The sequence below is a fragment of the Zalophus californianus genome, chromosome 11, assembly GCF_009762305.2.
Source record: "Zalophus californianus isolate mZalCal1 chromosome 11, mZalCal1.pri.v2, whole genome shotgun sequence".
NCBI lineage: Eukaryota > Metazoa > Chordata > Mammalia > Carnivora > Otariidae > Zalophus > Zalophus californianus.
Genome location: NC_045605.1, coordinates 20,142,747 through 20,156,102, shown reverse-complemented (window position 1 = coordinate 20,156,102; position 13,356 = coordinate 20,142,747). Strand labels below are relative to the sequence as shown.

General features: G+C 38.4%; 1 pseudogene; it reads left to right on the top strand.

Annotated features, from left to right (window-relative positions):
* The first annotated feature begins 3,121 nt into the window (after positions 1 to 3,121).
* LOC113915159 lies at positions 3,122 to 4,069 on the top strand (annotated as a pseudogene).
* The last annotated feature ends 9,287 nt before the right edge of the window (positions 4,070 to 13,356 follow it).

Here is a 13,356-nt window from a genome sequence, read left to right as displayed (position 1 = left end):
ATCCAGAGCATGTTGCTCTGTCTGTATTAAAACAGGCATTCACCTGTGAAAAAACTGTGATAAGCTGCAGACACCTGCCACATTCTAAACACTGGGTAATGATCTAAGGTTTTTCTCCTCAAAATATCGTCATGTGAACAGCAGCTTCTGCATTAGCTGGGAGGTTATAGAGGTACAGAATTGAGTAGCCTACTCCAGATTTACTGAATTAGATTCTGTTTTCCCTTTTCCTTCTTGGAACTTGAAGATTTAATTTTCTTTTTACTACCTCAGGTATATATTTACATTTAAAAATATAGTAGCTATGTTTCTGCATGTTATAGCAGGTTAGCTCAGTGTGACATAGTCCTGCAAATTAAGAATATTTAGTTAAAAATAAGTTTTCCTTTTCTGTATCTTTAAGATAATGCACTATAAGGCTTAAATTACCACTGACTTTGACAAATTAGAACATACAGGGCTTGAGTTGCTTAAAAAGGAGTCAGGAGATGGTTTGGTATAGCTCATGAAAAGGATGACTATTTGATATACTTTGTTATAATTGAATTAGGCTAAGATTACTGTTATGTAGATGAAACAAAGGAAATGAATGAGATAGTTTTACACTGTAAGGATAAGCTCAGAGTCTCTCTACACTCATTCTGTATTTGCACATATTAGCACTGGTTGTATTAAAGGTGAAAGAATGACTTTCAACTCTAGGGTAGAACCTTGGCATAAAACTCTTCTTGCAATGTGATTTGATATAATATGAACTGGGAGTGTTTCTTGTTCTTACATCACCTAAATAAGACTTCTTAACATTTACATAGAAAACACATGTTTTAATGAATCTCTAAGGTCCTCATCACTGCTGCAGCCCAAGGAATGTCGATCTTGTGGGATATATTTCAAATTTGCCCTGAGGAATGTTTATTCCCCTTGTAATTTTGAGGAGTCTGAGAATAATAATTGGGAACCATTTTAGTAATGGTTGGGTTTTAAATTATCCTAAGTATAAAATCCATATGAAGGACTTCCCAAATATTTTTCTTGACCTCTGCTCTTTTTCTCTTTACTCTGTCTCTCACTGAGTTCACATATTGTCATGGCTTTAGCCTTTATAGAAATAATCTCTAAATCTTTTTTTTTTTTCATATTCTGGTCTTTGTCATGAACTTTATTTAGCTTTACTTAGGCTGTATACTTCTACTTGGATGTCCAGTTGGCAACTCAAGTCCACCATGGTCAAAACTGAATGTATACATTTACAAATATTTCTACTCTTTCTGAGTTCTCTGTGTTTATAGTAACACCATAGTTTATCCATATGCTAGTATCTTTGGCAATTTCTTGTCTATTTCTATTCCCTTTGTGAGAAGTCCTGATGAATCTTTCCTTACATCTCTTGCATTATATTTGTTATATATACATTTATTTATGTATTTATTATATATTTATTTATAATAATATTATATTATAATTGCCTCTCCTAGCTCATCCTGCCTCCAGTTTCTCTTACACCAGTCCATCCTACTGGCCCTACACCATATTAATCCTTTCAAGTCTGCACTTTGATTGTTTCCATCCTGTGCCAAAACAGGAATAAAAATCTTGAGTGGTTTAATGACTTCTCATAATAAGTTGACCTTGATTTTGGCATTTGAAAGCTTCCTATACCGATCCAAATCTGACTTTCGATCCAATTCCATGCTGCAATCCAGAGGAACGGGGGGTGAGGGGCATTGGGACCTCTCTGAGAGCCTGTGAAGATAAGTCCTCTATGTGACATTCAGGGAGAAGGGAAATTACATTCTTTCTTTGAGCTCAGTAACTCTTATCTGGATGGTATCTAAGAGTTCAGCAGTGGCCTTTTCATGTGTTACTGCCCCACTTTCAGGTCTACAAAGAAAAAACATTGGTACTACATAAGCCTTTGCCTGTGTGGCTAGAATTCTGTTATAGTATCCATTATAAGTTCCAGAAAAGATGGGAAAAGGATTGTCATTCATATATTCTTCTGTTATACAAATATTTATTGAATACTTACTATCTATGTCAAGTATTGCTGTAAGATGCTATGGGAATAGCACTGAAGAAAATAGACACAATCTGTTTGGGGCTTAGATTAAATGTAAGTGTATCTTTATATGTGGAAAGAACAAACAATAAATGAATAAATGTGTAGTATTTCATATAGTGATAGGTGCTAGAAAGAAACCAGTGTGGATGCAGGAAAGATCATCATGTTTTTCTATTAGGTAGGGATGTACCTACCCCATTTGGTAGGAAATTAAAATGTATGTGAAATGGTACACTTCCAATGGTCAATGTTATTATCATGACCTAAGTTGTAAATGTAGACTAGGTGAAAATTGTTTTCCACTGCAAAGCCTAATCTCTGGGGAAAACACTGGGAAAACATAGGTCTTCCAATTTTTAATCAGGTCCTTAGGATTTCCCCACTCAGGAAAACCCCTTGGGTCATATTAGCAGATGGATCTTCTGGCACCAGCAGATGATATTTACTTCCCCCTCGTCTGAGAGGACACTGGGCAAAACCACCGTCAGTAATCATGATCCATAACTCATGGCTCTTCAGAGTCGGTGGTACTGAGATTTGTTTTCTGGCATCTTCAGTCCAAAAGTCACTCAAAACAACAACAACAAAAAAATCTCTGTTTTAGGTTGTTAATCCCTAAAATTTATGAGAGCCACTGTCCAATTTTGAAGTTCTGATGCAGAAGGGTGAGTTTTTGGATTTTATCTGTCCTGCTATTCTTTTTCCAAATCTTTTCTATGAAAGCCACAGGCTCCTTGAAATGATACATCTCCTGTTAGATGGCAGTTGTCTCTGAGGGGGTACTGGTAGACAGTCAAAGCAGAAGTGCAGCAGAGATCCTGCAGAGTCAAGAGACAACAGGGTTCCTGAATTTTATCCCAATAGAATTGCCTTTTATGACCTTTTGATACACATCTTTAAACAATCTCTCAGCCTTTATACAGTGGAGACAACAAAGGCACACAGCAGGGTGGGTTTGAGTTCATTCTCTCATTCAGGGTCTCAGTCTCATTTTGGAGGGATTGGGGGGAGAGAGCTGGTACTCATTGTAATGTCACCCTTTGTCCTGTTCTCACATGTATGCCTTAGGGAAGAATGGCCGCAGGAAATGACTCTTCAGTGATGGAGTTTATCCTCCTGGGTTTAACACAACAATCACAACTCCAGCTGCCTTTCTTCTTCATTTTCTTAGGAATCCATGTGGTCACCGTGGTGGGGAACATGGGCTTGATTATTCTGATTGGTCTGAACCCTCACCTGCACACTCCCATGTACTACTTTCTCTTCAACCTTTCCTTCATCGATCTCTGCTACTCATCTGTCATAATCCCTAGATTGCTGATAGGTTTTGTAAAAGAGAACGTCATCTCTTATGCAGAGTGCATGACACAGCTCTGTTTCTTCTCCTTCTTTGTTATTGATGAGTGCTGTATTTTGGCATCAATGGCCTATGACCGGTATGTGGCCATCTGTAAGCCCTTGCTTTATAAGGCCATCATGTCCCATCAGGTCTGCCTCATGCTGATGGTGGGAACATATGTAATGGGGTTTGTGGGTGCCATGGCCCACACCGGGTGCATGCTGAGACTCACCTTCTGTGGTGACAACTTCATCAATCATTACATGTGTGACATACCTCCTCTCCTCCGGCTGTCCTGCACAAGCACCTACATCAACGAGTTGGTGGTTTTCATTGTGGTGGGCGTCAACATAACAGTACCCAGTCTCACCATCTCCATTTCTTACACCTTGATCCTCTCCAACATTTTCCACATCCGTGCTACAGAAGGCAGGTCCAAAGCCTTCAGTACCTGCAGCTCCCACATAGTTGCTGTTTCTCTCTTCTTTGGATCATCAGCATTCATGTATCTTAAGCCTTCTCCTGCTGGGTCTCTGGATCAAGATAAAGTATCCACAGTTTTTTATACCATTGTGGGGCCAATGATGAATCCTTTTATCTATAGTCTGAGGAACAAAGATGTTAAAATTGCACTGAGTAAGACTCTGAAGAAAAGGGTGTTCTCATAAATGGAAACTGTGTTAGTTACAGATGCCAAAACCTAGGAGGCGCACATAATGTATGAAGCTATGGAGAGAACAATAAGAAATCAAAATAGAAATGCAAATGATTCAAATAATAGGGTAAATGAAGTTAATTATTTGTAAATCATTTCACAAAGACAATATAAAGAAGAGGAGGACCAGTCCTTTATCTTTTCATAGAAAGTAAAAAGGACTTCATTTGTCATTCTCCTGCTTATTTTCAGAAGTTTTAAAGTTGTAAGTATAAAAGGTTGAATGGTAATAAATCCAGAAATGGTAAATGGTGAGATATTTTTGACCGAGGCATGTCTGGAATTCCTATGAAACTTTGTTATGGATGGACTTTGGTGGACTGTAGATTTGGCCATTTATTTATTCATTAATAAACCTCCATTGGAAGACTATTGAGTTTAAGGAACTGAGGGTAGTCTTTTTGAGTGCTGTAGGGGCTTTTGTTTCAGGAGATCCTTTTATTTCCTAAAAGGGGATAAGAATGGGGATATGTTCCTATCACTCTGGTCTCTGGTCTCTTTTCACTTTAGTCTCAAGGGAATGTGGTAAAGCAATATTTCCTTCTGGTCCGTGTTCCTAAGGACAAGAAACTGAGATAACCTTTTAGAGCCATCAGGAGTAAAGGAAATCTACACTGGGTTTTACCTCTTGGGACTTTAGGGCAGAAAATAAGACTTGCTGTGTCTTCATTGGGAAGAATTTTGCTAGAAATCTTTGCCAATTATTAGCAGAGGAATATGTATTCTTTCCTCAAACGGGCTTTCAACTCTAATTCATTAGCACTCAGCATTTTCCCTTTATTATTTTCATTATCCATTTGTGTCAGGTTTATATGCTACAAATGATATAATTTTACTTAATTAACAAATAGAAGCACTTATCCTGTACTGGACTCTGTTTTTAAACATGAAAAGATACAGAGGTGAACAAGACAGACAATGTGTGTACTCTCATAGGGTTCATTGTCTACAGTAAGGTAGAGCTGGGGTGCACATGGGCAGGACGAGGAGACAGGTAATGAGCATATGTGAATACATCAGAAAAATGCTTTGCAGAGTCTTTTTTTTTTTTTTTTTTGAAGAGAGAATCTCAAGCAGGCTCCATGCTCAGCATATAGCCTGACATGGGGCTAGCTCTCAGAACCTTGAGATCATGACCTGAGCCGAAATCATGAGTTGGACGCCTAACCAACTGAGCCACACAGGTGCCCCTGCTTTGCAGAGTCTTAAGTTTAGGTGATGGTACAGGGAGCAACTGTGTGGTTACTTTAAGTTGGGTGGAACGGGTTTTCTGAGGAGGTGATGTTTCAGCTGAGATCTCGTTGAGAAGAAGAGTCACATGTAGAGCATTCCAGGCCAAGGGGAATTGTGGCAAGTAATCATGGTGTTGAGTATAAGGGACAGAAAACAGTCCATTGTGACTGTGACTTAGTGGTAGAAATGTAAGTATTAGGAGGTGTATGTAGCATGTAGGAAAAGATTTAGGAAATGAAGGTGGAGAATCAGGGCTGTGCAAGTCTTGAAAAGAGTAAATATTATCTTAAGCTCAGTAAAATCCATGTGATATTAATCACACAAAAGACCTTACCTCTGCTTCCTCCTCTCCTCTTGGGAGGCCTGTCAATTATTATTTATAACTCATCTTGGAGAAAAGTTCAGGATTCCATGACTGATTTCTAGTGAAACCCATGAAGCAGTATATCTTAAATAATACCAAATTGCTATGTCCTACATGAGAGATTTTTCTTTTGCTAATTTTACATGCTTAAAGAAGATGAGTCAAAGTCTGTAGGATGTCACCTGAAACAGAACATGAGTTAGGTGGAAGTACCCTTGATCTTGTCTCTTCACCTAGTAGATACAAATGTCCTGAAATAGAAAGACTGTTGAATTTGAAAACATGCAACCATGTTTGGTTCCAGATTCTGTGATTTTTTTAAAATTTTTTATTGTTATGTTAATCACTGTATATTACATAATTTGTTTTGGTGTACTGTTCCATGATTCATTGTTTGTTCATAACACCCAGTGCTCCATGCAGAATGTGCCCTCCTCAATACCCATCACCAGGCTAACCCATCCCCCCAGCCCCTCCCCTCTAGAACCCTCAGTTTCTTTTTCAGAGTCCATCATCTCTCCTGGTTCGTCTCCCCCTCTGACTTACTCCCCTTCATTCTTCCTCTCCTGCTATCTTCTTCTTTTTCTTTTTTCTTAAAATATGTTGCGTTATTTGTTTCAGAAGTACAGATCCGTGATTCAACAGTCTTACACAATTCACAGTGCTCACTGTAGCACATATCTTCCCCAATGTCCATCACCCAGCCACCCCATCCCTCCCACCCCCGACCACTCCAGCAACCCTCAGTTTGTTCCTGAGATTAAGAATTCCTCATATCAGTGAGGTCATATGATACATGTCTTTCTCTGATTGACTTATTTCACTCAGCATAACACCCTCCAGTGCCATCCACATCGTTGCAAATGGCAAGATCTCATTCCTTTTGATGGCTGCATAATATTCCATTGTGTATATATACCACTTCTTCTTTATCCATTCATCTGTCGATGGACATCTTGGCTCTTTCCACAGTTTGGCTATTGTGGACATTGCTGCTATAAACATTGGGGTGCACGTACCCCTTCAGGTCCCTACATTTGTATCTTTGGGGTAAATACCCAGTAGTGAAATTGCTGGATCGAATGGTAGCTCTAATTTCAACTGTTTGAGGAACCTCCATACTGTTTTCCAGAGGGGTTGCACCAGCTTGCATTCCCACCAACAGTGTAGGAGGGTTCCCCTTTCTCCACATCCCCGCCAACATCTGTTGTTCCCTGACTTGTTAATTTTAGCCATTCTGACGGGTGTGAGGTGGTATCTCATCGAGGTTTTGATTTGGATTTCCCTGATGCCGAGCGATGTTGAGTACTTTTTCATGTGTCTGTTGGCCATTTGGATGTCTTCTTTGGAAAAATGTTTGTTCATGTCTTCTGCCCATTTCTTGATTGGATTATTTGTTCTTTGGATGTTGAGTTTGATAAGTTCTTTATAGATTTTGGATACGAGCCCTTTATCTGATATGTCATTTGCAAATATTTTCTCCCATTCTGTCGGTTGTCTTTTGGTTTTATGGACTGTTTCTTTTGCTGTGCAAAAGTTTTTTATCTTGATGAAATCCCAATAGCTCATTTTTGCCCTGGCTTCCCTTGCCTTTGGCGATGTTTCTAGGAAGAAGTTGCTGCGGCTGAGGTCGAAGAGGTTGCTGCCTGTGTTCTCCTTTAGGATTTTGATGGACTCCTGTCTCACGTTTAGGTCTTTCAACCATTTGGAGTCTATTTTGGTGTGTGGTGTAAGGAAATTGTCCAGTTTCATTCTTCTGCATGTGGCTGTCCAATTTTCCCAACACCATCTGTTGAAGAGACTGTCTTATTTCCATTGGACATTCTTTCCTGCTTTGTCAAAGATAAGTTGACCATAGAGTTGAGGGTCCATTTAGCACTCTATCCAGTCTTAAGGGTTAACTTAAGTGTTAACAAATTAACCCACTCCTTGCTTACTGAATTAAGGCCCTTGATCTGTAACAGAACTAATTTACTTTCTTGAGATTTGCAGGCCACTGGTGTTGGGGAATGAAAGACCAGAACTTTCCCAGGCCTCAGAGGCCAGCAAATCTATTTGAAGCCACATTGACTTTCTGATTAGCTCAGCAATCTTTTAGCAAAATGTTTTTCTTTTTTAAGGTCACATAAATGACTTTACCAACCTTCCCTTGTGCATCTGTAGACCTTTGTATCCTTTGCAGAAAAAACAGAATACTCTTGCACAACCATCCCTGGGTACCAAGGAGCCAGACCTTCTTGCACATTATAATATTTATAAATAAAATTGTTTAAAGCCTAATATCTTTAAAATTAATATAATGAGACAATTCAGTGTAAAATAATTTCAGAATATATTTCATTTGGTAACTTTTTAAAAGATATAGATATTGTCATATACTTATTTCTTATCCTCCTGTTTTATCATAGTTGCTCCAAAACAATTTAAATTGGAAAATTTTTATTTTACTTATGTTCAGCCCATATGCTAAAGACATATCAAATTTTTGTTATATATAAAAACTTAGTTATATTAATTATAATCTGCCTTAATTAAATTAACATTAACCTAAAAGGGTCCCATGGCTTAATTTACAAAAAAAATATGAAGTAGGAAATCTTAGAAATGTATTGTTTTGGTGCTGATGTAAAGGTGCCTATTCATCAACCAGCTTCTTTCCATCACCTAAAGGAATTGAAATGTTTTCAGGTCCATGATTTGCCCTGGCTCTGAGGCAGACTTATTAATGAAAAAGTTTTTAAATTTTTTAAAACAAAAGTTCTCATTCTTTCTCCTTCATGATACAAGTTGGGGCAGAACTTTCTAAACAATGTGTAGTAGACAGTACAGCAAATGGGCTAAGGTTAAGGTAGTTAGGACGATCATATTCGTCCTTGAACAGTTGGAGTTTCAGTGTGATTGCTCTGGCATGTTGTAGCCTATAAAGGGGTTTCTGGGAGAGCAAGAATAAAAGAAGTCTGATGTGATTGCACTTCTATGGCTTTGGCAAGCAGTAAGAATGAGACAAAATGGTACTCACTGCTCCATTTTAAAAGCCCAGCCAAAGAGGTGCTCCACCATCTGGTTGCCAGCTAAAGCAGCTACTTATAGGGGAAGACAGTACCCACTGTGGGCGAGAGGCCCATGGAGCTGCTGGAGGAGTTTTGTTTTAGGTGCCCAGGATCACCTATAGGTGCTGCTGTTTGTGGTAGTGGAAGGCCAGGCAGGGAATCCTGAATTTGCTCCAGGAAGATGCCCAAGGTGTTCCCCCATTTCAGATACTTCTGATGATTTTCAGCTGACGTATCCTGTTAGTACCATTTAAGCTAGTGTGATTGCTCTAAGAATGTACAAGCCTTCTGAAAATTAGGGCTTCTTTGTTATTTGAAGCATTTGAAATGAAAACATACAATTGGCTCTAAATTGCTTTAACATTAAATTTCTCTATGACAGAAAAAGCTCTTTCATTATTTGAATGATTTTATTTGTAAACTTTTGAATGGTTTAAGAAATGATTTAAAACTGTGTAACCTTCATATTCAGTAATGTTTGGTATGGTGATTGTAAAAAACTTTATGGCTATAATTATTAAGAATTCTTGATCAGTAATTGCTGTTTAATTCACAAAACATAATAGAAAAAAATATGTTCCAATCTGCCCTTCCCCTGCATTCTCTTGTGAAGCCACCCTGTCCAACACACCCTTGGCAGGAGTCCAACCAAATCAATGCCACAAGCATGGAAGTATGTAAATAGCCCTAACATGGGGCAGTACCTCTCCAAATGACTCCTGCCTTGGTAAGAGGGGAAGATAAACACACACCAGTTCAGTGGTGGCTCCAGCAGTGGGCTGGGGGCAGATATATGATCTGATGGCAGCCATGCCTACCAATGAAAGCTTCTCAGAGAACAACACCAGGAAAGTGCCTGCAGTTCCATATAACTGCACCACTGGCAAAGGCTGGATCTGACCCAACTCAAGCCCAAGGTGGCCCCCAGACTGGCCCATGAACAATAGGACTAAACCCTGCTCACAACTGGCAAGGAGAGCCATTGCAGACAACTGGACTGAAGGCAAACATGCCTGAACCACAACAGTAGAGTAAAACACAGAGGAGGTAACACACAGCAGGTTAACACACAACAGGCAAAAACGCAGAGGAGATACTCCTGAAGTGCCAAGTTCTGGTGAACAGGGGACATTTCATTGCAGAGCATTACAGGGCCTCTTCTTCATAAGGTCACTACTTTCCAGAGCAGGAGACATAGCTGAATTCCTAAAACATAGAAACAGATACAGAGAGTTAGACAAAATGAGTAGACAGAGGAATCTGTCCCAAATGAAAGAACAGGACAAAATTTCAGCAAAAGAGCTAAATGAAGTGGAGATAAGTAATAAGCCTAATAGAGAATTTAAAATAATGATAATGAAAATACTCATTAGACTTGAGAAAAGAATGGTGGATCTCAGTGAGTCCCTCAACAAAACAATAGAAAAACATAAAAAAGAACCAATCAGAGATGAAGAACTCAAATGAAATTAAAATAGGCCAGAGGAAGCAGAAGAATGGATCAGTGATCTGGAAGACAGAATAATGGAAAGCAGTCATGCTGAATAGGGGAAAGAAAAAAGGATAATAAAAAATGAGAATAGATTAAGGGAACTCAGCAACATCATCAACCATAATAACATTTGTATTTTAGGGATTCCAGAAGGAGAAAAGAGAGAAAAGGGGGCAAAAATTTATTTGAATAATAACAGCTGAAAAATTCCTGAATCTGGGGAAGGAAACAAATCCAGATTCAAGTGGTACACAGAACCCCTCAAAAAAATCAACCCAAGGTGGTCCGCACCAAGATACATAGTAATTAAAATGGTAAAAAGATAATGATAAAGAGAAAATTTTAAAAGCAGGAAAAACAAAACAAAACAAAAGCAAAAACAAGAAACCCCCCCAAAAACCAGTTACATACAAGGAAAACCCTATAAGGAGATTAGCTGATTTTTCAGCAGAAACACTGAAGGCTAGAAGGGCATGTCATGACATATTAAAATACTGAAAGGAAAACAACCTGCAGTCAAGAATACTCTATCCAGCAAGACTATCAGTCAGAATAGAAAGAGAGATAAAGAGTTTCTCAGACAACAAAAGTTAAAGGAATTCATGAGCACTAAACCAGCCCTCCAAGAAATATTAAAGGGGACTCGTGGATTATAAAAGAAAGACCATAAACAGGAGTAAGAAAAGTGGGAAGCACAAAAGTAGTAAAGTATATCTAAAAATCAGTGAAGGAATTAATAAGATAAAAGTAGGTCAAGCATGACACCATCTACCTAAAACATGGTAGGGGCGAGGAGTAAAAACTTAAGTGCTTTGGGGGTGGGGGGATGGGTTAGCCTGGTGATGGGTATTAAAGAGGACACATACTGAATGGAGCACTGGGTGTTATACGCAAACAATGAATCATGGAACACTACATCAAAAAATAATGATGTAATGTATGGTGATTAACATAACATAATAAAAAAACTTAGTGCTTTTAAAATGGGTTCAAACTTAAGCATCCATCAACTTAATACAGACTGCTATATGCGTAATATGTTATATACAAACCTGATGGTAACCACAAATCAAAAATCAATAATAGATATGCAAAAAATAAAGAGAAAGGAATCCAACTATATCACTAAAAAAAGCCAGCAAACCGTGGGAAAAGAGAGCAAGAGAAGAACAGAAAAGAACTACAAAACAACCATAAAAAAGTAATAAAATAAAACAAATGAAACAAGTAATAAAATGGCAATAAGTACATACCTGTAAATAATTACTTTTTTTTAAAGGGATAAGGATTTTATTTATTCGAGAGAGAGAATGAGAGAGAGAGAGCACATGAGAGGGGGGAGGGGCAGACGGAGAAGCAGACTCCCTGCTGAGCAGGGAGCCGGATGCGGGACTTGATCCTGGGACTCCAGGATCATGACCTGAGCCGAAGGCAGTCGCTTAACCAACTGAGCCATCCAGGTGCCCCTGTAAATAATTACTTTTAATATAAATGTATTAAATGCTTCAATCAAAAGACATAGGGTCCATTCATCTGATGCAGCCATCAAAAGGAATAAAATCTTGCCATTTGCGATGACATGGATGGAACTGGAGGGTATTATGCTGAGCGAAATAAGTCAACCAGAGAAAGACATGTATCATATGACCTCACTGATATGAGAAATTCTTAATCTCAGGAAACAAACTGAGGGTTGCTGGAGTGGTCGGGGGCGAGAGGGATGGGGTGGCTGGGTGATAGACATTGGGGAGGGTATGTGTTATGGTGAGCGCTGTGAGTTGTGTAAGACTGTTGAATCACAGACCTGTATCTCTGAAACAAATAATACATTATATGTTAAAAAACAAAGAAGAAGAAGAAGAAGATAGCAGGAAGGGAAAAATGAAGGGGGAGAAATTGGAGGGGGAGACAAACCATGAGAGACTATGGACTCTGAGAAACAAACTGAGGGTTCTAGAGGGGAGGGGGTGGGGGGATGGGTTGGCCTGGTGATAGGTATTAAGGAGGGCACATTCTGGATGGAGCACTGGGTGTTATATGAAAACAATGAATCATGAAACACTACATCAAAAACTAATGATGTAATGTATGGTGATTAAGATAACATAATAAAAAAAACTCTAAAAAAAAAGACATAGAGTGACTGAATGGATAAAAAGTAAGACCCATCTATATGCTGCCTACAAGGGACTCACTTCAGACCTAAAGATGCATACAGATTGAAAGTGAAGGGATGGAGAAGTATTTATTATGCAAATGGAAGTGAAAAGAAAGCAAGAGTAGCAATACTTATATCAGACAAAATAGACTTTAAAACCAAGACTGTAATAAGAGACAAAGAGGGACACTACATAATAATAGATGGAACAATTCAACAAGAAGGTATAACAATTGTAAATATTTGTGCAACCAACATGGGAGCACCCAAATACGTAAAGCAGCTATTAAGAAATAAAGGAAGTAATTGATAGTGATATGATAATAGTAAGGGACTTTAACACCCCCACTTATATCAATGGATAGATCATCCAAACAGAAAATCAATAAGGAAACAGTGGCTTGGAATGACATATTGGACCATATGGATCCAACAGATATATTCAGAACATTCCGTCTGAAAAGAGTGGAATACATATTCTTTTCAAGTGCACATGGAACATTCTCCAGAATAAATCATACATTAGGCCACAGAACAAGTGTCAACAAATTCAAAAGATTGAAGTCATGCCATGCATCTTTTCTGACCAAAACACTATGAAACTAATCTTCAACCAGAAGAAAAAAATCTGGAAAGACCACAAATATATGGAGGTTAAATAACATGCCGCTAAAAAATGAATGAGTCAACCAAGACCTCAAAGAGGAAATAAAATAAATGGAAACAAATCAAAACAAAAACATGATGGTCCAAAACCTTTGGGATGCAGCAAAAGCCGTCCTAAGAATGAAGTTTATAGCAATACAGGCCTACCTCAAGAAGCAAGAAAAATCTCAAATGAACAATCAAATCTCATACCTAAAGGAGCTAGATAAAGAAGAACAAACAAAACCCCAAACCACTAAAGAAGTAATAAAGATTAGAGCAGAGATAAATGAAATAG